General features: G+C 49.6%; 1 long non-coding RNA gene across 1 annotated transcript; it reads right to left on the bottom strand.

Annotated features, from left to right (window-relative positions):
• Positions 1-2,105: 2,105 nt before the first annotated feature.
• On the bottom strand, positions 2,106-5,437 carry LOC142365651 (uncharacterized). The gene is made up of 2 exons (XR_012766525.1): positions 4,845-5,437; positions 2,106-3,344 (listed from the first exon to the last, which is right to left on the bottom strand). It is a non-coding gene; the product is annotated as an uncharacterized LOC142365651 (long non-coding RNA).
• Positions 5,438-23,446: the final 18,009 nt, after the last annotated feature.

The raw sequence follows: 23,446 nt of genomic DNA, 5'->3' as shown, positions 1-23,446 counted from the left end.
ATTGATTATTGGCATATATGGTATAATTGGGCTTATCGAAGGCGTAAACCACCTAAGACAAAAGTGAGCTCGCCTCCCTCCGCCCCAGAGGCCGAGGAGGTTAATTATGAGAGATTTAATTATGTGGCAAAGTAAAATGCCAAGACTGAGAGATGAAGCCGAAAAATGTGCACAAATGTCATCTGGAATAGTTACTGACTATACTCCTAATCGGAATGATGTGAAAACTCTGTTGAGAGAATTATTCCAGATGGATGAAAGAGAAAAAGATTTTCCAAGAGGACAGAGAAATTGCTCAAAGAGGGCAAGGGGTAAACCCCTGGCCCACTGAAAATCCTCTTTGCGACCTAACTACTCCAGATGGCATGCAAGCCTACCAGGTTGCTGTCCGGCAATTATTAGATGCCGTGCGGCAGTGTGGTGAAAAGACTGCAAATTGGACAAAAGTTTTAGAGTGCAGACAAAAACCTGATGAACATCCAAGCGATTACTGGACACAGCTAAAAGCAACTTTATTAAAGTATGGGGGGATGACAAGGGAAAATTTTCAGGAACCACTAGCCATTAGTGTTTTTGTGGAACAATCATCCCCAGACGTTAATAAATATTTTAAAAAGCACATGCCAGGATGGCAAGGGGAAACCTTAACTGAAATACTTAGTATTGCTACCTTTGTTTGGGACGGAAGAGACGAAGAAAAACAGAAGAGAGAGAGAGTGAGAAACAGAAACAGGAAAGAAAGCGAGAACGACAGGGAAAGGAGAGGGAAATCAGTCTATTGGCGGCTGCTATAACACAAACTTACAACCCCAGGGGAAGAGGTAGGGGTCTCTCAAGAGGAAGCCCGAGGGGCAGAGGACGTGGGGGAAGAGCCCCATTTCCCCCATTTCAAAACCAGTCAACTTCTAATACTCTAGAATGTTTTTATTGTGGAAATTCAGGACATCTTCAACGGGAATGTCCGCTTCGCCCAAGAAGTCCTGGACGAGGAGCCACCCCTGCGTATCCACCGCGTCCTCATTCGCAGTGAAATATTAGAGACTCCCCATACTTGCCGGAGAAACGCGAAAACGTCCCTTGAAGGAGTAGAGGTAAATGAGTACGGACGAGTTCCTGCAAAGGTAAATGGGATTTCTGTTCAGTTTTTAGTAGATACGGGAGCAACGTTGTCTCTATTAAGCTATGCCATTCCACAAGTTTCAGAAGAAAAGGTAATTATACGGGGAGTTGTAGGAGTAAAATACCTCTCTACACCCCTTCCTATTATTTTGGCCGGAAAATTGGCGTGGGGGAAGGTTTGTGATATCCCCAAATTCACCCGTATTGTTGCTGGGACGTGACCTTTTGCAGGAATTTGGCACTCAGATACTTCTTGCTCCTAGCGGAAACCAATGGGTAGTAACAGGATCTGAAATTATACACATCCCCAAGGACGAAGTTTTATCTTCTAGAGTTCCTGAAGGACTCGAAGCGGTTCCCCGGGAACTATGGAGTAACTCTAGTGAAGATGCAGGATTGCTGTTATCTGCAGAACCGGTAATTATTAAAACAAAAGGAGGCTCGCCCCCTTCAATACCACAGTACCCCATTGTTGATGAAGCTATACCGAGTATACAAAAACAAACTGAGTCGATGTAGTTTTGGTTTGGCCCTGGCTGGGATGGAGGCGACTTTCCCCACAGCAGCCCTCGCAGTGCTGTGCTTTGCAGTTGTAGCTAGAAGGGTGTTGGTAACACACCACTGTTTTGGCTACTGCTGAGCAGTGCTCCCACAGCATGGAGGCTCTCTCTCCAACCACCCCCAAACTCCAGAAAGCTGGGGGTGGGCAAGAGGTTGGGAGGGGACAGAGCCGGGACAGCTGACCCAAACCGACAAAAGAGAGATTCCACTGTGCTATGGGAAGCCCCACAGCTGCCATTCAGACCGAGTGTTTTCCCCTACCATATCCCTCCTCACCAGAAAAGGGACAAAGTGCTCCAACAGGAGTTGGATGCTTCTCCAACACACTGCACTGTGCCAAAACCACCCAAAACCACTTACGCTCCACAGAGACACCATTTTAACTTGCAGAACTATTTCCCTCAGTAAGACGCTCAAGACAGAGATGATATCCCCATGCTAAATCTTTATTGTGCAACTGCTGCTCAAAGCCTTTGTTACCTTCCACAGACACACGTCACAAAAAATGAGACATCGACAGTGGCTAGACTGACGGGCAACAGACGAAATCCATTCAGTGGCGATTCGTACGCGTGCGGCAACTCTTGCGGTGCAAAAATCTTAGCCAGGCGGCCAGCCCAACTGACGGCCACCCAGAATATGTAGATGTACGTGACAGACAGGCTGCCCACCCTCGGGCCCTTCATCCACAACCATCCGGAATCCATCGGTCAGGCCCAGGTGAGCAGCACGCTTCTTCCCAGCGGGCATTAAATGCCCAAGAAGCTGGAGAAAGGAAGTACAAAACCGTAAACAAATAAAATAAAAAGCCACACACAAAGAGGGGAGAGGGCAGGAAGGGAAGGAAGGAGAGCAGAGAACCACCCAGAGAAACCAGTTAGCCAATTCCTAGCAATTCAACCACTGCGCTTTAAACTACCATCTGTCCGCCTGCAACCGACATTTTCCAAGCAAAGCTACAGAGACCGATTATGCACACTACCGGGGGGGTGGGGTGGGAAGAGACGTGCAATTTTTGTCAAGCTACACAGTAACGGACTACGAAACACCCACAGAAGCTAAGCTCGTCTCCGGGTTAAAGCCCCCATTGTATCTTAGGGCAACACAAGCAGTTCTGGTGGAAAATAAACTTCAGGCTGCCTTTTGCGTGGGTTCACAAAGTCCTTGAACTTGACTTGTATAGCTCAAAGCGAAGCATCCAGCACCTCTCAACGGGCTTTGCCCTTCCTCACCCCGACCTGCCAAAAACCCCAAGCCCTCTTCGCCCTATTAGAAGAAGTACCACTCCTCTCACTCTCACCCATGACAACAGGCATCAGACTGCGCTCCAAAGCGACACCGCATTTTGCACCAGAAGTACGTACCCAGGGATGAGCATTGCTTTATATCCCTACTTTTAGTCAAAAAGCTCAATTCCGTTACAAGCTAGAGGCAAAAAGGTTACAGCGCCAGAAAACCCAAAATAGCCTACTGCGCCCTATCAAGAGGGAAAGAGTCTAGTAAATTAGGAACTAATTACAGGTACAGTTTAGCATACAGAAAGCTTCCCCAGTACTTACAGATTCACCAGAACCTTCTGCTTCAGATAACCTGATAATTGGCTCCTTAGGCATGACTAGGAAAAGCATCGGAGCTTGGAGTGAAAGATCGCAGAACACAAGGCACTGGAGGAAGAGCAAACAGTTAAAACGTAATTGGCTTCAGAGAAAGGCAACAGCTTAAGCAAATCAATATGCCCCACTGAACTCGTGCAGAAGCAGGTTACCGGATACCCCAAACGCAAGCCGAAACGTTGACTTTTCTTACGTGATATCAATACTTTCTATACACAAAATGCAACGTATTTACAGAGCCCCCTCCAGAAGCGGGATTCAGCATGCAAGATGATGGGGGCAAGGAGACGGGCCAGGACTTCACATTAGCGACCTCCAGTATGTTTTGATTTGGGTTCACCATCTCCTAAGCACTTTTTCCATTCGATGTGGTCCACGCAGAGGCAGGAGACAAAGGGCTTAACTCAATCAGCAAAGGATTCGGCGAAGTGGAAGATCAGCGGCCATTTGTTTTCCATGCTACAGGGAGCTCCAGTATTGAGCAAAAGCATAATCACAGGAAGCCTGCAAGTGCAGCGTACCAGTCTGTCTTCTACATTGCACATAAACCCTACCTTCAAGAGCAGAAGACATCCCTAACTGTTAACCGTCAGCAGTTTAATAACAAAATGATATGGGATACTAACTTAATGTTACCATCGGGTAGGTAAGGGCTGCTTTTTTCCTCCCACACAGTCCGAGCAGCTCACTCGAGTTCCTAGCACATCGTGGTGCACCAGCATCCGTGAAACTTGCAAGCATGCTGTTATCACGGCCCCACCTCACCACAGCAACGAGATCTGGGAAGCTTTTGCAGCCTACAGGATGACCGGTTTCTAGATTTGTTTTATTTGGTTTTTTGGGTATTTTTATTTACGAAAAATAAGAAAAGCTGTAATTCTTTGCTTTAATAATCCAGTTCGGGGCTTCAGAACCAAAGCCTTGCACAGCAGAGCTGTGAAATCCCTATAACGCTATTACGAGGCACATCAGGACCTGCATTTCTCCTATGCAGAACTAACTCCTTACGGTCGCTACTCAGACGTCCACTGTTTACACACCCCCCCCCACATTCCGCCCCCCCCCCCAGCCGAATCCCCGAGGACACTGACTGCGTGTGCTTAATCTACGGTTTCAAGACTATCATCCTACACGAGGCAGGACCGCTCCCATCCCTCGGCAGCAAACTTTGCACGACTTGCAGTGCCAAAGGGATATCACGCGGCAAACGTCTGCGGCTGCCACCAAGAGCGTTACCGTCAGAGGCCCTCCTCTGCGCACGCGCGCACGCGCCACGGTGGGGCTGGGAACCGAGGCGAGCCGGACAGCACCAGCAACCCAGTACGCGCCGCGGCAGCCGGGGGGGGCACCGAAGAAGCGCGATGTTTTAGGGATGGTGCAGTAGAGAGCGCCACAACCCAGAGAGGCCCCGCCCGTCCCCCGTCCCTCCACCCACCCTGCCGCGCTCCCGGGCACCGCGCAACGGGCCCTCGGCTCAGGGTGCCTGCGAGCGCGGGGGAGGGGAGTGGGGGAAGGGAAGGGGGACCGCGCACAGAGCAAAGCCGCGGCGACCTCCTCGTCCTCGCAGATGACGTTGGCGGAGAAGCGCCTTCCCGAAGACAGTGGCGGCGCCCCAATAATCTCGTCAGCCACGACAACGCCCCTTGTCGCCCCCGCGCTTCCTCCACTCGGCTAGGCCCTCCGCGGCGCCCATTGGGCCGCCAGATCGCCGCCGGCCGATCCCGCGTCTCGATTGGCTGTCTCGTCTGTCGTTTTCGCTTGTCCCCGCCCCCCTAGCGGGGCCGCCCTCGTCGACCTGGTGCTTGCCGGGGCTCAGGGAGTTTGCGTGCTCTCGGGGCGCGGAGGGATCCGACCCGGGGGCGGAGGGAGAAGACGTTGGCCGAGTCCGCGGAGGGATCTGCGCCGTGTAGTGCTGCGACCCTGTGCGCGGGCAACGAGGTCTCACAAGAGGCTGGTGTAGCTAGAAGTACTACTTACTGTTATTTATTACCGCAGCAAGTCCACCCCAAACGTGCTTGTGGCTTTTTGGCGCTGCTCCCTCCAGTCACATGACTGCTTTTGCCAGGGCAGGGCAGGCCTTAACTTTTCAGAACATTTCGCAGAGCCAACAGAAGGTGCTCTAAATTGTTCCCTGAAAGCCCCACTTCAATTGCAGCCGTTTCTAAGCTGCACGCCTCCCGGGAGAAAATAAAATACAAAGCGCGTGTTCAGCACTGGTGGCTTGAGGGCTGGAGGGCAGATCAAGATAGGACTTGCGCTAAGCTGGGTAGGAGGCTTTTAGAAAAATAGGCAGAGCCCCCAAAGCTGCCCGAGGGTGGTCTGTGGTGCCCTGCACCCCCGGGGAGAGCGAGCAATTCGATTGCTCTACACAACTGTAGTGTAACATACATAAACCCTGCTTTCCTCTGTATCGGGCTAAGGATAGCCTTAGCCTTCTTTGCGGCAAGGGCACGTTGTCGGCTCGCGTTCAACTTGGTGTCCACCAGGAGCCCCCCACGTCCTTTTCTGCAAAGCTGCTTTCCAGCCAGTCGGCCTCCAGCATATACTGGTGCATGGGGTTGTTCCTCCCCAGGCGCGGGACTTTGCACTTCCCCTTGCTGAACTGCACGAGGCTCCTGCCTGCCCATTTCTCCAGCCCGTCGAGGTCCCTCTGGATGGCAGCACAACCCCCCGGGGTATCAGCCACTCCTCCCAGTTCTGTATCATCAGCAAACTCGCTGAGGCTACGGTCTGTCTACCCATCATCCAGATCATGGATGTGGGAACAGTGATCGCCAGTGAAAACGGAGGAAAAAAATCGTCTGTCTGTAGATCTCCTGTCTTATTTATCGGAGGGGGGGGGGGGGTGTGGTGTGGTGGGTGTGTGTAGTGTGGTGTGTGTCTTTAGTCTTCCTTTTCTGACCAACGCCCCAGTAGAAGCCCTTCCTACGATTCTTCACACCCCTTGCCAAATTCAGCTCCGGCTGTGCCTCAGCTTTCCTGATCCCATCCCCACGCACCCGGGCAACATCCCTACATTCTTCCCAGGCTGCCTGTCCCCGCTTCCACTGCCTACGCGTTTCCTTCTCGTGCTTCAGCTCGACCAGAAGGTCCTTACTCAGCCACGTTTGTTACCCGTGCTGCGCGCGTTGGCGTAGAGACGCTTCAGTTGGGCTGTCGACCGCATCAACTTTTTGTAGGATCGCGCCCCAGTTCCTTTGCGGCATTTCTCAGGTGTTCCCCTGTTGGTTCCTAACGCATCAGCAGCCCCTGGCTCTTCTCTGTTGCTCAAAACTCCATCCCCTTCCCCCGCCGAGTCTAGTTTAAAGCCCTCCTTGTGAGTCTGGCCAGCTCGTTGGCGAAGCCCCTCTTGCCCCGCTTGGTCAGGTGAACCCCATCAGCTGCCAACAGACCTGGCTTCTCAAAGGTAGATCCATGATCACAGAAGGCAAAACCTTGAGCATGGCACCAGCTACGCGGCCAGGTATTCACCTGTTCAATTCGCCCCTGTAGGCGTGGGTAACGGACCGTTGTAACGATGTGACCCCAATATGAGTATGATCGTACACCTTTATTAGTCAGCAAAACAAGGTTTATATAGCAAAACTATTACAGCATCTGAATGGTTAAAACCCCAACCCATATATAGGTAAAACTACTGCAACTCGTTGTGATTGGTGCAGAGCTGCATCTCGAAGTGAAAACAGTACTGTGGCAGGAAACAGCAACGTGGCAGGAAGGAAGTGACAGTGTGGCAGGAAACGGTGACGTTCCCCCTGCTCCAGTGTCCCGAGCTCGTCGCTCTGCCTTCCCAGCAGGGTTCCGTGTCAGCCGCTCCCAAGGCTCACCTCCGGATCAGAACCTGGGTTGCTCAACGCACCAAACTATGTCCCCTCTCGTCCAGCCAGGACTCCACAATTCCCCCTTTTTGTTTTTTGAGCAAGCCAGGTTTGCTTCGTCATCTTGGAGAGAGCCTTTTTAAGACAGCTAAAGCAAATACATATTATAACTCCAACAGCAAGTAACATGATACATATGCGCAAAATTTCTATAATTAAACCGTTAAGCCAAGCGGGCAGATTACCAAAGAGCGAGGTGAGAAATCCATCAAAAAATCCCTGGCTTTGTTGTATTTGATTGGCGTGCTGTTCAAGCCATTATAATTGCTTGTGGATGGACTTACTATGATCGGACAAGTTCATACAGCACATGCCTTCGAAATCCTCACAACCATGTCCCTGGGCCAGCAGTAAAAAATCAATTGCGGCTCTATTTTGCAATACTGCATGTCGTAGACTACTCTGATCTTCTAGCAGGGATTGCAAGACTTTTGTGGTAACACTGGCTTGCTTCTCTGCCCAGCGTTCCGTGTTCACCAATCTACTTCTGTAGCAGTGTTCCGTGTTCGCTGCTTTCAAGGTCTATCTCCGTTACCAAGACTGGGTTGCTCAACAGCACCAAACTATGTCCCCTCTCGTCCAGCCAGGACTCCACAATTCCCCCTTTTTGTTTTTTGAGCAAGCCAGATATAGTTGATGAGGTTGTTGATGATGATGAGAGCTGACATAATTTTGGTCTTCAGCTTGCTACCACTCTTTCAGAGGCCCACACAAACTACAATACTAACAGTATAAGAACACAAATGCTAGTTGAAGACATAGAGATGTGAAGTGCATACCACAACCTGCTGGATATAAAGAAAGATTAAATTAACTTGAGAATGATACATACTGATGGTAAATCTGTTACCTAGCATATGGGTGTAGATTGATTTACTTGTATTCAATTTTCTTGCTGGATTTACTTGTATCCAATTTTCTTCCTGTGTGGATGGTGGGACTAAAGTACCGCTTGACCACAACATATCATTATTGTCAATGGGAGGGAATGCATCTCACCACGTCAGGCATCGAAATAGCAGTGTATCAATAATATGAGCTCAGTAAATTTGCACTTGGGTTATAGGTATACTTATCACATATACAAACATCCATAACATTTAGTATTGGCTATCGATATTAATTACCTAGGTTAAGATCAATGTACCTAGAACTATGACTCATAAACTATATAGGCTAAAATTAATGTACATAAAAGCATAAAGCTGCAAACATCACCACATCTATTCCCTGCTGCATCAAATGCTTCCGAAGTTTTGATAAATCAGAGTCCAAATACAACAATCTAAAGTCAAAAACCAGAAATAGTCAATACCTGCAGAACGTACCAAACCAGAAGACACAAAACAGTTACTTAGTCCAGACAAATCCGTTAGATCACAGAAACCAAATAAATCCATCAGAACACAGAAATACAAACACGGTAACATAAAATCACACGTTCATGGTCGCGACCACACACACAGGCACACCAAGTTTTTAGCATAAATCCAAATATTGCAAAGACAGGACTTACAATAATATTCAACATTTAACAGACAAATTCCCAAGCTTCAGTTTCAGGAAGAGTACTCTCTTTTCAATTCTGGATTAGAAAGGACACTTTCCCTTCTCGTCAGGGATATAGCTCAATGCTGTGAAGCTTTTACTATGACTAACAAATAGGCAACAAAAAACAATACTGGAAGAATGCCTTTGCCTTATTAATGGTTCATGCTCAGAACTTTTTGGTCCAGTGATCAGAGGTTCTCCCCGAGAATCCCTCGGTGCCGGCTGGAGGTCCTGCAATCCCTTGGACCATTGAAGTTCAAGAGCAGCGTCCTACCTGGGTACCCAAAATCTATTACTAGAAAGCAGCAAAATAATTAACTTCCTAAAACTTAATGTTGGAGTTCTAGAAAGCAGGCATTCTTTACTGCAGTACTGAACGCACAGGGAATAGTTCTACTCAAATGTGTGTACCGAAAAGACACTCTTACTAGATATTTATGCCATGTTAACATACATAATCATTACATTTCTGCAAAGTACTTATCATTCTCCATTTCTCCCCCCCCCTTTTTTTTTTTTTTTTAATATTAATGCCTTTTGTACATGCATATTGGCACCTCTAGGCAGTTGTCAGGAGCCCTCAGGTGAAGGTTTATACTTTTCCTCACAGTGTCTGCTAGTTGACCTTTGCTCTTGTGCAGACGCAGTTCTAAAATCGCGTATACCGTGTCCTCCAAGATTGCTTCGTTATACAAAAGCTGTTGTGGGAGATAATTGCCAAATATGCAAGGAATGTATTAATTGGTGTGGGTGGTGCACCCACTGCAGTCATCAGAGTACTTGCGTTTGCTGTAATTTTTTCAGTGTTCCCTGTGTAATAGGATCATCCAGAGTGGGTCTCTTCTGCTTCCATGTCAGAGGTTGCTCCCTGAGAGTGAGTGTGGTCACCTCTGGCATCGGATTCTGCGTTACTTTCTTTCAGCTCATGATATAGCTTCACATATTTTGCTGGTAACCATCGAGGGCCTGTTGAAAGAAGAACACACGCATACCCTCTTCCCCACGTTATTAGTTCTATAGGACTTGTCCATTGTGATTCCCCAAATTCTTTATACCATACTTTCGGTCAAACCACAAATGGAGGGACCATCCCGAATTGACGGTCAGCTGCTATTGTAAATAATTGATCATCAGAACGATTTTAAAAATTAAGTACATTAACTGTTCCTGTGGGGTAACACTGCCCATAGGATTCCCCCTTTTTTGTTTATTTAGCATAGCTTTGAGGGTCCCGTGGACACTTTCGACAATGGCTTGTGCAGTAGAAGAATGTGGTATACCTGTAACATGTTGTATACTCCAGTCCTGTAGGAAAACAGAAATTGTCCGTGAAACGTTCCTTTTCTCCCGTATGTGCCGTGGCTACCAGAAATCCTGAGAAAGTATCCACATTAACATGTGCACAACGCAGTCGACCAAATGTTGATATATGTGTAACATCACTTTGCCACAACTCATCAGCTCGTAAACCACGAGGGTTCCCTCCTGCACACGATGGTACGGGTGTAATACATTGACAATCAGGGCATGCATGAACATTTTTTGTGGCTTGCCCCTGGGGCAAAGCAAATTGTTTATGCAAGGAAGAAGCATTTTGATGAAAGAAGTCATGAGATAATCGGGCTTGCTTGAAACTGTGTGGCAGTACTGCTGCCATTGTCAATTGATCTGCTACAACTTTTTCTTCAGTTATTGGTTTTAGTAGAGTAGTATGTAACTATATATGCATTATAAAATATACACGTACACGATTTTCTAATTTCAATAGCAATTGCATCTGCAATGCGTTGAACAATATTCACAACATGCAGAATCTGTGACAACATTGAGTGGTTCAGTCGAAAACAATTCAAAAAACGTGCAAGGCCGCTGATAGCTTAAAAATTTGTGTGGATCCTTCAACGACTAAAATAGATGATTGCTAATCTGATGAATTTGTTTGTTTCCGAAACACTGTTCATGCTCCTTTAATAGGAACAGAAACACGTCGGTTTTTTGGCTGCAATGAAATTTGAGAGAGGGAATGTAAAAGCTTATGTTGTGGAAGGGTATAACGTATGTTATTTAAATAATCAGCTAGAGCGGCTTGCAGTGATAAGGATTCACTGTTTAAAGCCACAAAGTCATCTTTAGCCAGCAGCAGGCAAATAGTATCAACTTGCTGACAGTGATTCCAACTTTGTGCTATTAAGGACACTATGATGTGTACCTTTGAAGTCAATGTTTTCATGGGCGTATGAGACAAAAAGATTCATTCCAGAGTCTTCAACTTCTGCGTGTTAACACACCACTGATCGAAAAGAGGGTAAGGCTGTAAAACAAAACCTTCATAAATGATATACAAATTTGTTGGCAATTCGACATTAATTCTGAAGGTAAAGGCAATTGCAATTCTATCTGAAATCTTTTGTAAAACAGTTTTTGCTTTTGGCATTGATCTTCGGGAAAATAATAAATCTGAGTCCTTTTTGACAAAGTAAATAGAGGGGACAAATCTTCAGCTGTAAAGTCAATATTTTCACTTTTCAGCAGAGTGAATAACATCATCTAGGTAGACTATCTGAACCTTGGAAAGATAATAAAGTCCAGCTGTTTGTTCACAAGGAATTCTACTGCAGTAATTGAATTGTATACATTTTTTGTAACCAAGTCCTTGAATTTCAGAAAAGATGGTTCTCGCCGCGCCGCTTCTGGGCTGGCCGGAACGGGCCAGTGCGCTGGGATCGAGGGAAGGGGGGGGGGGGGGGGGAAAGGGGGGGGGTGGGGGAGGAACCGTGCCGCCGGTTGCCCGGGGGGAGCCATGTGCCCCACCAGGTGTAAGGTTTGCTGACCCGTTCGATGCGGTGACTGCTGGCGCGGCGGCTGTACAGCGTCTGAGGGACTGTGCAGTTTTATGTTGGAATTCACCTCATTTTGATCTCAGGTCGGGTACGCCAATTGCTGTCGAGAGACCCTGTTGTACACTTTCGGGATGCCGGATTTTTACACCCCACTTCCCGTTTCTCTGGATTCAAAGGATCGTCAGGTTTTGGCAGATTTACTTCCCGCACTTCTCATGTTCGGTAGGAATTTCGTCGTATGTAGGGTTAAATTTCAGCAGACTGCTGCTCTGTCCTTGCTTTTGAGATAAGGACAGAGGTATAGCAGCTGCTTCTGAGATAGTCTCTGTAAGTTTTAGAGCATTTAAAGCTGTATGCACTGATTTCCAAGTAATGATTTCCTCAGGTATTTTAAACTGCAAGACTTTGTTCTTTCAAACTTCACTGTAAAAAAATTCTTTAATGGAGCCTTCGCTCCTTTTCTCAGTGACTGTCCCATTCTCCAGCGAGCCGGGGGGGGGGCGGGGAAAACAGACCTGATTCCTGCTCAGGGTCTGTTAGACCCAGCCCCTGCTCACGGCTTTCTTCAGGTGGTAACTTAGTGGCCACTCCTCCGGCCAAACACCTGTACTTACGATTGTCATCCATTAACCTGTTCCACAGGACAGGCTGAGGCTTGTGTACCTCAGATAATGGTGGCAACGTTCCACTGTCCATCTAGGATGGCATCTCTTGTAACACCGCTCCAGCGGGTAGGTGTGATCCGTGCCAGAGGCCCAGCTAAACATCTCGGAGAAGAAGCCTCATTTTCCCGGTGGGGGGGGTTGGTAACGATTGACATATGCTGGAACTGCGAGCTCTTGTCTTGAAGATGCTGCAAAACTGACTGCAACAGATCGCACGGTTTTTGGGGGTTTTTTTTGTTTTTTTTTTGAGTAATTCGTTCTGGCCGGCATCAGAGGGCGTCGTGAGTGGAGACGCCTCGCTGGAATGTGGCAGGGGTGAATAGAGAGGAGGGGCCTATGTTGCAGGCCGCGCCCCAGGAGGGGCCGATGTCGTAAGCCGCGCCCCTTCTCCCTCCCCCTCTGGGGGTGGTACCAGCCGCTCCTCCCCTCTTCCGAAAGACAGTCGCAGTACCGCGCCCGACTCCTCCCCGCTCCCTGGGGGCGGTCGTACTACCGCGTCCGGCTCGCATTTCGAGTTGATGTCTCTGGCAGCAACTTCCGGTGGGCCACCCCCCTCTGCGCCGAGACCGGAACCGCACTCCGCACTCGCTCGAATCTCGGCAATTGTGTTACAAGTGATCCCAGTCATCCCTCTAACGGCAGGTAGCCCGAAAACCCGTGCTAATGTCCCAGGCTTAGGCGCGTGATCTTTCCCGGGCTCCGGAGCTAGCATCTGAGCTGCAGCACACGCCACCTCTCGTTCAGCTTTCATGGCTTTTAAGGTGTGTAATACTGTTCGCCAGAGCTCGCGGACGGCTTTTATCTCCTTTTCCTCCTTGTCCTCCCCCGTTATTGTCCTTTCCCACATCATCTCTCCTAACTCTTGCCATTCCGAGACGGAAATCAGTAGCGGGGTATCCGCAAAGTGACCCCATCGTTGCCCCAGTTTAATCAACTTCATGAGTTGGTTTGCCGTTGTGTCTATTCCTCTCTTAGAGAGAATACCGACTAGCAACGTTGCCGCGGCATCCACCTCCATGCCAGCGACCCCGGCCTCCACGTTAAAATTTAGCTGCGCCAGGCAGCCCCAGTGTGGCTCGAAAATCCCTGGGAGTCGGCCGTCCGTACCTGCCCTGCGCATCCGCACCCAGGCAGGACCCTTCCAGTCGTTACTCCCACGCCCCCCTCTCTAGCTGCTCACCACAGACCGAGGGCCTCCTACAGGGGAAACCGTCCATCCGCTGCTACCAAATGTAGGCGTGGGTAATGGACCGTTGTAACGATGTGACCCCAATATGAGTATGATCGTACACCTTTATTAGTCAGCAAAACAAGGTTTATATAGCAAAACTATTACAGCATCTGAATGGATAAAACCCCAACCCATATATAGGCAAAACTACTGCAACTCGTTGTGATTGGTGCAGAGCTGCATCTCGAAGTGAAAAAAGTACTGTTGCAGGAAACAGCAACGTGGCAGGAAAAAAGTGACAGTGTGGCAGGAAATGGTGACGTTCCCCCTGCTCCAGTGTCCCGAGCTCATCGCTCTGCCTTCCCAGCAGGGTTCCGTGTCAGCCGCTCCCAAGGCTCACCTCCGGATCAGAACCTGGGTTGCTCAACGCACCAAACTATGTCCCCTCTCGTCCAGCCAGGACTCCACACGCCCCCTCCTTCCTGGACCCCTTCCTCTGACTGGGAGGATAGAGGAGACCACCACCTCTGCTCCTGATCCTTTTAACATTGCTCCGAGGGACATATAGTCTCTTTGGAGGGTTCCAAGTTGCCTCGTCAGACCCTACACGGAACAGTAGGAGCGGATGATAATCTGTAGGGTTCACCAGGCTCGGCAGCCTCTCAGTGACGCCACGGATGCGAGCTCCTGGTAGGCAGCAGACTTCTCTAGAGAAACCGTCTGGACGGCAAATGGGTGCTTCGGTGCCTCTCAGTAGGGAATCTCCAATTACCAATACCTTACGTGCTTTTCCGGTGGCACTGGTTCGAATGCAGGTGGGTGGTTGGGTCAGCTTTGCATGGCTGGCTTGTCCTGGATCCTGTCCGTTACTCGCGTGCTCTTCAGTCCCCAAGCCCAGAGCATCCTGTCTGTTATGTAGGGACACTTCAGGAGAGGGGGGAGGGTTCTTCCTTCTAGCCCAAGCACAGACAAGCGTCCAGCCTCCTTCATCTCGTGAGTTACTTGCGTCAGTCAACTCGAGGTTGGATTCAGGCTCACCTTCCTCTTGCGCAGCCTTAAGGCTCGTTGCGACGGACCGCTCTTGAGCTCGGAGGAGGTGACCCTCCAATATTAACCAGCTTCCTTGGGCCCCTCTTCCCTCCAGGGCCCTATCCCACGGGACGCCTCCAAGCAGATCCCTGAAGAGGCCAGAGTCGGCTCTCCTCAAGTCCAGGGTTGCGAGCTTGCTTTTTACCCTCCTCTCGGGATCCTGAACTCCGCCATCTCACGGCCGCTGCAGCCAAGGCTGCTTTTGGCCTTCGCATCCCCAACGAGCCCCTCCTTGTTGTTCAGCAGGAGGTCCAGCAGAGCACCTCTCCTCGTGCTTTTTCCCCATACTGCGCGCGTTAGCGTGCAGGCACTTCAGAGAGGCACCCCAGCACGTTGACTCCCTAGAAGGGGCTCTGGGGATTTCTCCATTGATGCTGTGAAAAGCCGGAATTGAAGACTCAATAGTTGGCAGACTGTTAAGCAGGTATTCTTTATTGCGGCGTCGGGCACACGGGGGATCTCTCCTCCAAACGTGCGCGCCAAACACCCTGTCATTTCAGGTTAAATACAATCACAATATACAGATTCATTATATTTCCGAGAAATGCTTAGCATATTCATGACTTTTCCAAAAACTAATTAGCATATGTTAATGTCTTTAACGCATGTCTGTTAGCGTCCTCGGGTGGTCTTTGAGGGTCTCAAGATGAAGGCTTATACTCCTCATCACAGTGTCTGCTGGTTGACCTTTGTTTCTGCGCAAACTCAGGTCTAAGATTACGTATACCGTGTCCTTCCAGGTTGTTTTGCTCCGGTCTTGTCGCCCTCTTGGTGCCTCTTTATCTCTGTAGCTTGGTGCATCTGCCCTCCCAAGGCTGAGCTGTCCAAATAACATTATTTAGGAGTCTCTCTATCTTAGAGCTTTCCTATCCCTCCCCAAAACAGCAAGTCAAGTTTGTCCAAGTAGTGTCGTTTAGGAGCCTCTTTATCTTAGCGCTTTCCTGTCTTCTCAAAACAGCAAGGATCTACTTCAGTTTCATTAGAATCACTCTGGTAAGTGGAAATTTTACATTTACAGGTATCACCACGATGGTGCCTTGTAGGCACTTCCTTGCTTACACGCACGTGCTGGAGGTGACCCCGCTTAAGCCCCCTTTTGTTGATTTTGTGATCCCTTCCCATCACATCACCCCCTGCCCTTTGCTCATTGACCCTGTCCCTCACTCCCTCGCAGGGCAGCTGGTTACTCTCTCCCTTCCCCCCCTCGTTCTTAGTTTAAAGCCCTCCTAATGAGGTCAGCTAGCCTACTGGCAAAAATACCTTTGCCCTGCTTAGTGAGGTGGATCCCCTCTCCCCCGAGCAGACGCTGATCCACAGACAGGGTCCCACGGTCATAAGAACCCAAACCCCTGTCGCCAGCACCGGCTCCGCAGCCAATTATTGACCCGCATTATCAGTGCCCTCCTCCTCCTCCTCCCCTTTCCCCTCACTGGCAGGACTGAGGAGAACACCACCTGGGCCCCCATGCCCTTGACTACTGCCCTCAGAGCTCTGGGGTCATTGCTAGGGGAAGCCTGGTGTGACGGATGCGCTCCTCCTGTCCAGACTAACTGAACTTTGGTCCAGGCAGATGCTCAACAAGCAGGCCTAACCCAAGTTAGTCCTGTTGCGTGAGGCTGTAGAAAATGTTGTATTTACTCAAAAAAGTTAAGAATTTAGGTTAGAATAAGTTAACTATAGTATAAGGCTAAATGCAACCAGAATGCCACTCGAAAGGCCTGAGATGTTGTTCTCAGCCTTGTCCCTTGTACAGACCCACCCGAGACTGGCTTAAAACCCAGTCAAGCTAATCACACAAAGACAATATTAACAAAAGATGATTAATTATCTGAAACAGGCGTATCGCAGTATAGAAGGAAACTTTTTGTATGAGAAAATTGCTCGCTTTAACTAAACTTTTAATAGAACATCTTGAAGCCTCTCGAAGTCTTTCTCAGAATTGTACCAAACAGAATTCACAGAAGAAGATAAAGGACAGGCGACGACCCCGAGCCGACCCTGAAACCAAACGGGACCTGCAACCAGCGAGGGGGAATTCTGCTAAGAGAGAAGAACAGAGAGAATTGAATAAATGATGTATTTAAGGAACTGGACGGTTGCTTAGAAACTTATGAAGATTCTAGACTTGATGCAATCGGTTTAAGAAATGTATATAAACTGGTCTAAGCGAGTTGAGCTTTGCCACTCACTCAGGTGATGGCCCAACTCCGAGTTGTCAATAAAGCAAACCTAGAGGTACTCACGTCTGGTTTTTCCCTTGTAGAGATGACACCCCAGATGGGACTCTAGGACACAAGAGGAAGGAGAGCCAGGAAATCCTCCGGACAAGCCCCTTACCAACGCTCACTTGCCGGCAACAATAGGCGAGTTCACCTACGAGACTTGGGCACGGGTGATTCCAGACAAAACTGGGAGTACTCTTGTGTTTAAACTTGCTAAGAGCTTAGCTAAGTCCATTAGAATTTTTGTGAAAATGGGAACTGTACCCAGCGTTGGAAGGGGGACGCCCCTTGCTGAGGTCTTAGAGAATTGGAAGCAAATAACTTTGGCACAAACTTTACAGGAGCGAAGGTTAATTTTGCTGTGCCAGGAGGAATGGCCGTTCCTGACTCGGACTAGAGGAGGAGGATGACCTATGGATATTTGGCTTCCTACAGGAACAACCTTTAAACTCCATAAATTAAAATTTTTAAGGATAATATTGGAAGATTCTGGCAGCCAGGATATTGATTATTGGCATATATGGTATAATTGGGCTTATCGAAGGCGTAAACCACCTAAGACAAAAGTGAGCTCGCCTCCCTCCGCCCCAGAGGCCGAGGAGGTTAATTATGAGAGATTTAATTATGTGGCAAAGTAAAATGCCAAGACTGAGAGATGAAGCCGAAAAATGTGCACAAATGTCATCTGGAATAGTTACTGACTATACTCCTAATTGGAATGATGTGAAAACTCTGTTGAGAGAATTATTCCAGATGGATGAAAGAGAAAAAGATTTTCCAAGAGGACAGAGAAATTGCTCAAAGAGGGCAAGGGGTAAACCCCTGGCCCACTGAAAATCCTCTTTGCGACCTAACTACTCCAGATGGCATGCAAGCCTACCAGGTTGCTGTCCGGCAATTATTAGATGCCGTGCGGCAGTGTGGTGAAAAGACTGCAAATTGGACAAAAGTTTTAGAGTGCAGACAAAAACCTGATGAACATCCAAGCGATTACTGGACACAGCTAAAAGCAACTTTATTAAAGTATGGGGGGATGACAAGGGAAAATTTTCAGGAACCACTAGCCATTAGTGTTTTTGTGGAACAATCATCCCCAGACGTTAATAAATATTTTAAAAAGCACATGCCAGGATGGCAAGGGGAAACCTTAACTGAAATACTTAGTATTGCTACCTTTGTTTGGGACGGAAGAGACGAAGAAAAACAGAAGAGAGAGAGAGTGAGAAACAGAAACAGGAAAGAAAGCGAGAACGACAGGGAAAGGAGAGGGAAATCAGTCTATTGGCGGCTGCTATAACACAAACTTACAACCCCAGGGGAAGAGGTAGGGGTCTCTCAAGAGGAAGCCCGAGGGGCAGAGGACGTGGGGGAAGAGCCCCATTTCCCCCATTTCAAAACCAGTCAACTTCTAATATTCTAGAATGTTTTTATTGTGGAAATTCAGGACATCTTCAACGGGAATGTCCGCTTCGCCCAAGAAGTCCTGGACGAGGAGCCACCCCTGCGTATCCACCGTGTCCTCATTCGCAGTGAAATATTAGAGACTCCCCATACTTGCCGGAGAAACGCGAAAACGTCCCTTGAAGGAGTAGAGGTAAATGAGTACGGACGAGTTCCTGCAAAGGTAAATGGGATTTCTGTTCAGTTTTTAGTAGATACGGGAGCAACGTTGTCTCTATTAAGCTATGCCATTCCACAAGTTTCAGAAGAAAAGGTAATTATACGGGGAGTTGTAGGAGTAAAATACCTCTCTACACCCCTTCCTATTATTTTGGCCGGAAAATTGGCGTGGGGGAAGGTTTGTGATATCCCCAAATTCACCCGTATTGTTGCTGGGACGTGACCTTTTGCAGGAATTTGGCACTCAGATACTTCTTGCTCCTAGCGGAAACCAATGGGTAGTAACAGGATCTGAAATTATACACATCCCCAAGGACGAAGTTTTATCTTCTAGAATTCCTGAAGGACTCGAAGCGGTTCCCCGGGAACTATGGAGTAACTCTAGCGAAGATGCAGGATTGCTGTTATCTGCAGAACCGGTAATTATTAAAACAAAAGGAGGCTCGCCCCCTTCGATACCACAGTACCCCATTGTTGATGAAGCTATACCGAGTATACAAAAACAAACTGAGTCGATGTAGTTTTGGTTTGGCCCTGGCTGGGATGGAGGCGACTTTCCCCACAGCAGCCCTCGCAGTGCTGTGCTTTGCAGTTGTAGCTAGAAGGGTGTTGGTAACACACCACTGTTTTGGCTACTGCTGAGCAGTGCTCCCACAGCATGGAGGCTCTCTCTCCAACCACCCCCAAACTCCAGAAAGCTGGGGGTGGGCAAGAGGTTGGGAGGGGACAGAGCCGGGACAGCTGACCCAAACCGACAAAAGAGAGATTCCACTGTGCTATGGGAAGCCCCACAGCTGCCATTCAGACCGAGTGTTTTCCCCTACCATATCCCTCCTCACCAGAAAAGGGATAAAGTGCTCCAACAGGAGTTGGATGCTTCTCCAACACACTGCACTGTGCCAGAACCACCCAAAACCACTTACGCTCCGCGGAGACACCATTTTAACTTGCAGAACTATTTCCCTCAGTAAGACGCTCAAGACAGAGATGATATCCCCATGCTAAATCTTTATTGTGCAACTGCTGCTCAAAGCCTTTGTTACCTTCCACAGACACACGTCACAAAAAATGAGACATCGACAGTGGCTAGACTGACGGGCAACAGACGAAATCCATTCAGTGGCGATTCGTACGCGTGCGGCAACTCTTGCGGTGCAAAAATCTTAGCCAGGCGGCCAGCCCAACTGACGGCCACCCAGAATATGTAGATGTACGTGACGGACAGGCTGCCCACCCTCGGGCCCTTCATCCACAACCATCCGGAATCCATCGGTCAGGCCCAGGTGAGCAGCACGCTTCTTCCCAGCGGGCATTAAATGCCCAAGAAGCTGGAGAAAGGAAGTACAAAACCGTAAACAAATAAAATAAAAAGCCACACACAAAGAGGGGAGAGGGCAGGAAGGGAAGGAAGGAGAGCAGAGAACCACCCAGAGAAACCAGTTAGCCAATTCCTAGCAATTCAACCACTGCGCTTTAAACTACCATCTGTCCGCCTGCAACCGACATTTTCCAAGCAAAGCTACAGAAACCGATTATGCACACTACCGGGGGGGTGGGGTGGGGGGGGAAGAGACGTGCAATTTTTGTCAAGCTACACAGTAACGGACTACGAAACACCCACAGAAGCTAAGCTCGTCTCCGGGTTAAAGCCCCCATTGTATCTTAGGGCAACACAAGCAGTTCTGGTGGAAAATAAACTTCAGGCTGCCTTTTGCGTGGGTTCACAAAGTCCTTGAACTTGACTTGTATAGCTCAAAGCGAAGCATCCAGCACCTCTCAACGGGCTTTGCCCTTCCTCACCCCGACCTGCCAAAAACCCCAAGCCCTCTTCGCCCTATTAGAAGAAGTACCACTCCTCTCACTCTCACCCATGACAACAGGCATCAGACTGCGCTCCAAAGCGACACCGCATTTTGCACCAGAAGTACGTACCCAGGGATGAGCAGTGCTTTATATCCCTACTTTTAGTCAAAAAGCTCAATTCCGTTACAAGCTAGAGGCAAAAAGGTTACAGCGCCAGAAAACCCAAAATAGCCTACCGCGCCCTATCAAGAGGGAAAGAGTCTAGTAAATTAGGAACTAATTACAGGTACAGTTTAGCATACAGAAAGCTTCCCCAGTACTTACAGATTCACCAGAACCTTCTGCTTCAGATAACCTGATAATTGGCTCCTTAGGCATGACTAGGAAAAGCATCGGAGCTTGGGGTGAAAGATCGCAGAACACAAGGCACTGGAGGAAGAGCAAACAGTTAAAACGTAATTGGCTTCAGAGAAAGGCAACAGCTTAAGCAAATCAATATGCCCCACTGAACTCGTGCAGAAGCAGGTTACCGGATACCCCAAACGCAAGCCGAAACGTTGACTTTTCTTACGTGATATCAATACTTTCTATACACAAAATGCAACGTATTTACAGAGCCCCCTCCAGAAGCGGGATTCAGCATGCAAGATGATGGGGGCAAGGAGACGGGCCAGGACTTCACATTAGCGACCTCCAGTATGTTTTGATTTGGGTTCACCATCTCCTAAGCACTTTTTCCGTTCGATGTGGTCCACGCAGAGGCAGGAGACAAAGGGCTTAACTCAATCAGCAAAGGATTCGGCGAAGTGGAAGATCAGCGGCCATTTGTTTTCCATGCTACAGAGAACTCCAGTATTGAGCAAAAGCATAATCACAGGAAGCCTGCAAGTGCAGCGTACCAGTCTGTCTTCTACATTGCACATAAACCCTACCTTCAAGAGCAGAAGACATCCCTAACTGTTAACCGTCAGCAGTTTAATAACAAAATGATACGGGATACTAACTTAAAGTTACCATCGTGTAGGTAAGGGCTGCTTTCCCCCCCCCCCCAAGTCTGAGCAGTTCGCTCGAGTTCCTAGCACGTCGTGGTGCACCAGCATCCGTGAACCTTGCAAGCATGCTGTTATCACGGCCCCACCTCACCACAGCAACGAGATCTGGGAAGCTTTTGCAGCCTGCAGGATGACCGGTTTCTAGATTTGTTTTTTGTTTTGTTTTTCACGAAAAATAAGAAAAGCTGTAATTCTTTGCTTTAATAATCCAGTTCGGGGCTTCAGAACCAAAGCCTTGCACAGCAGAGCTGTGAAATCCCTATAACGCTATTACGAGGCACATCAGGACCTGCATTTCTCCTATGCAGAACTAACTCCTTACGGTCGCTACTCAGACGTCCACTGTTTACACACACCCCACATCCCCACCCCCCCCCCCAGCCGAATCCCCGAGGACACTGACTGCGTGTGCTTAATCTACGGTTTCAAGACTATCATCCTACACGAGGCAGGACCGCTCCCATCCCTCGGCAGCAAACTTTGCACGACTTGCAGTGCCAAAGGGATATCACGCGGCAAACGTCTGCGGCTGCCACCAAGAGCGTTACCGTCAGAGGCCCTCCTCTGCGCACGCGCGCACGCGCCACGGTGGGGCTGGGAACCGAGGCGAGCCGGACAGCACCAGCAACCCAGTACGCGCCGCGGCAGCCGGGGGGGGCACCGAAGAAGCGCGATGTTTTAGGGATGGTGCAGTAGAGAGCGCCACAACCCAGAGAGGCCCCGCCCGTCCCCCGTCCCTCCACCCACCCTGCCGCGCTCCCGGGCACCGCGCAACGGGCCCTCGGCTCAGGGTGCCTGCGAGCGCGGGGGACGGGGGGGGAAGGGAAGGGACGGGGGGGGAAGGGAAGGGAAGGGAAGGGGGACCGCGCACAGAACAAAGCCGCGGCTACCTCCTCGTCCTCGCAGATGACGTTGGCGGGGAAGCGCCTTCCCGAAGACAGTGGCGGCGCCCCAATAATCTCGTCAGCCACGACAACGCCCCTTGTCGCCCCCGCGCTTCCTCCACTCGGCCAGGCCCTCCGCGGCGCCCATTGGGCCGCCAGATCGCCGCCGGCCGATCCCGCGTCTCGATTGGCTGTCTCGTCTGTCGTTTTCGCTTGTCCCCACCCCCCTGGCGGGGCCGCCCCCGTCGACCTGGTGCTCGCCGGGGCTCAGGGAGTTTGCGTGCTCTCGGGGCGCGGAGGGATCCGACCCGGGGGCGGAGGGAGAAGACGTTGGCCGAGTCCGCGGAGGGATCTGCGCCGTGTAGTGCTGCGACCCTGTGCGCGGGCAACGAGGTCTCACAAGAGGCTGGTGTAGCTAGAAGTACTACTTACTGTTATTTATTACCGCAGCAAGTCCACCCCAAACGTGCTTGTGGCTTTTTGGCGCTGCTCCCTCCAGTCACATGACTGCTTTTGCCAGGGCAGGGCAGGCCTTAACTTTTCAGAACATTTCGCAGAGCCAACAGAAGGTGCTCTAAATTGTTCCCTGAAAGCCCCACTTCAATTGCAGCCGTTTCTAAGCTGCACGCCTCCCGGGAGAAAATAAAATACAAAGCGCGTGTTCAGCACTGGTGGCTTGAGGGCTGGAGGGCAGATCAAGATAGGACTTGCGCTAAGCTGGGTAGGAGGCTTTTAGAAAAATAGGCAGAGCCCCCAAAGCTGCCCGAGGGTGGTCTGTGGTGCCCTGCACCCCCGGGGAGAGCGAGCAATTCGATTGCTCTACACAACTGTAGTGTAACATACATAAACCCTGCTTTCCTCTATATCGGGCTAAGGATAGCCTTAGCCTTCTTTGCGGCAAGGGCACGTTGTCGGCTCGCGTTCAACTTGGTGTCCACCAGGAGCCCCCCACGTCCTTTTCTGCAAAGCTGCTTTCCAGCCAGTCGGCCTCCAGCATATACTGGTGCATGGGGTTGTTCCTCCCCAGGCGCGGGACTTTGCACTTCCCCTTGCTGAACTGCACGAGGCTCCTGCCTGCCCATTTCTCCAGCCCGTCGAGGTCCCTCTGGATGGCAGCACAACCCCCCGGGGTATCAGCCACTCCTCCCAGGTTCTGTATCATCAGCAAACTCGCTGAGGCTACGGTCTGTCTACCCATCATCCAGATCATGGATGTGGGAACAGTGATCGCCAGTGAAAACGGAGGAAAAAAATCGTCTGTCTGTAGATCTCCTGTCTTATTTATCGGGGGGGGGGGGGGGGTGTGGTGTGGTGGGTGTGTGTAGTGTGGTGTGTGTCTTTAGTCTTCCTTTTCTGACCAACGCCCCAGTAGAAGCCC

The sequence above is a fragment of the Opisthocomus hoazin genome, chromosome W, assembly GCF_030867145.1.
Source record: "Opisthocomus hoazin isolate bOpiHoa1 chromosome W, bOpiHoa1.hap1, whole genome shotgun sequence".
NCBI lineage: Eukaryota > Metazoa > Chordata > Aves > Opisthocomiformes > Opisthocomidae > Opisthocomus > Opisthocomus hoazin.
The sequence above is the reverse complement of the archived record's forward strand: the minus strand, read 5'-3'. Positions and strand labels throughout refer to the sequence as shown.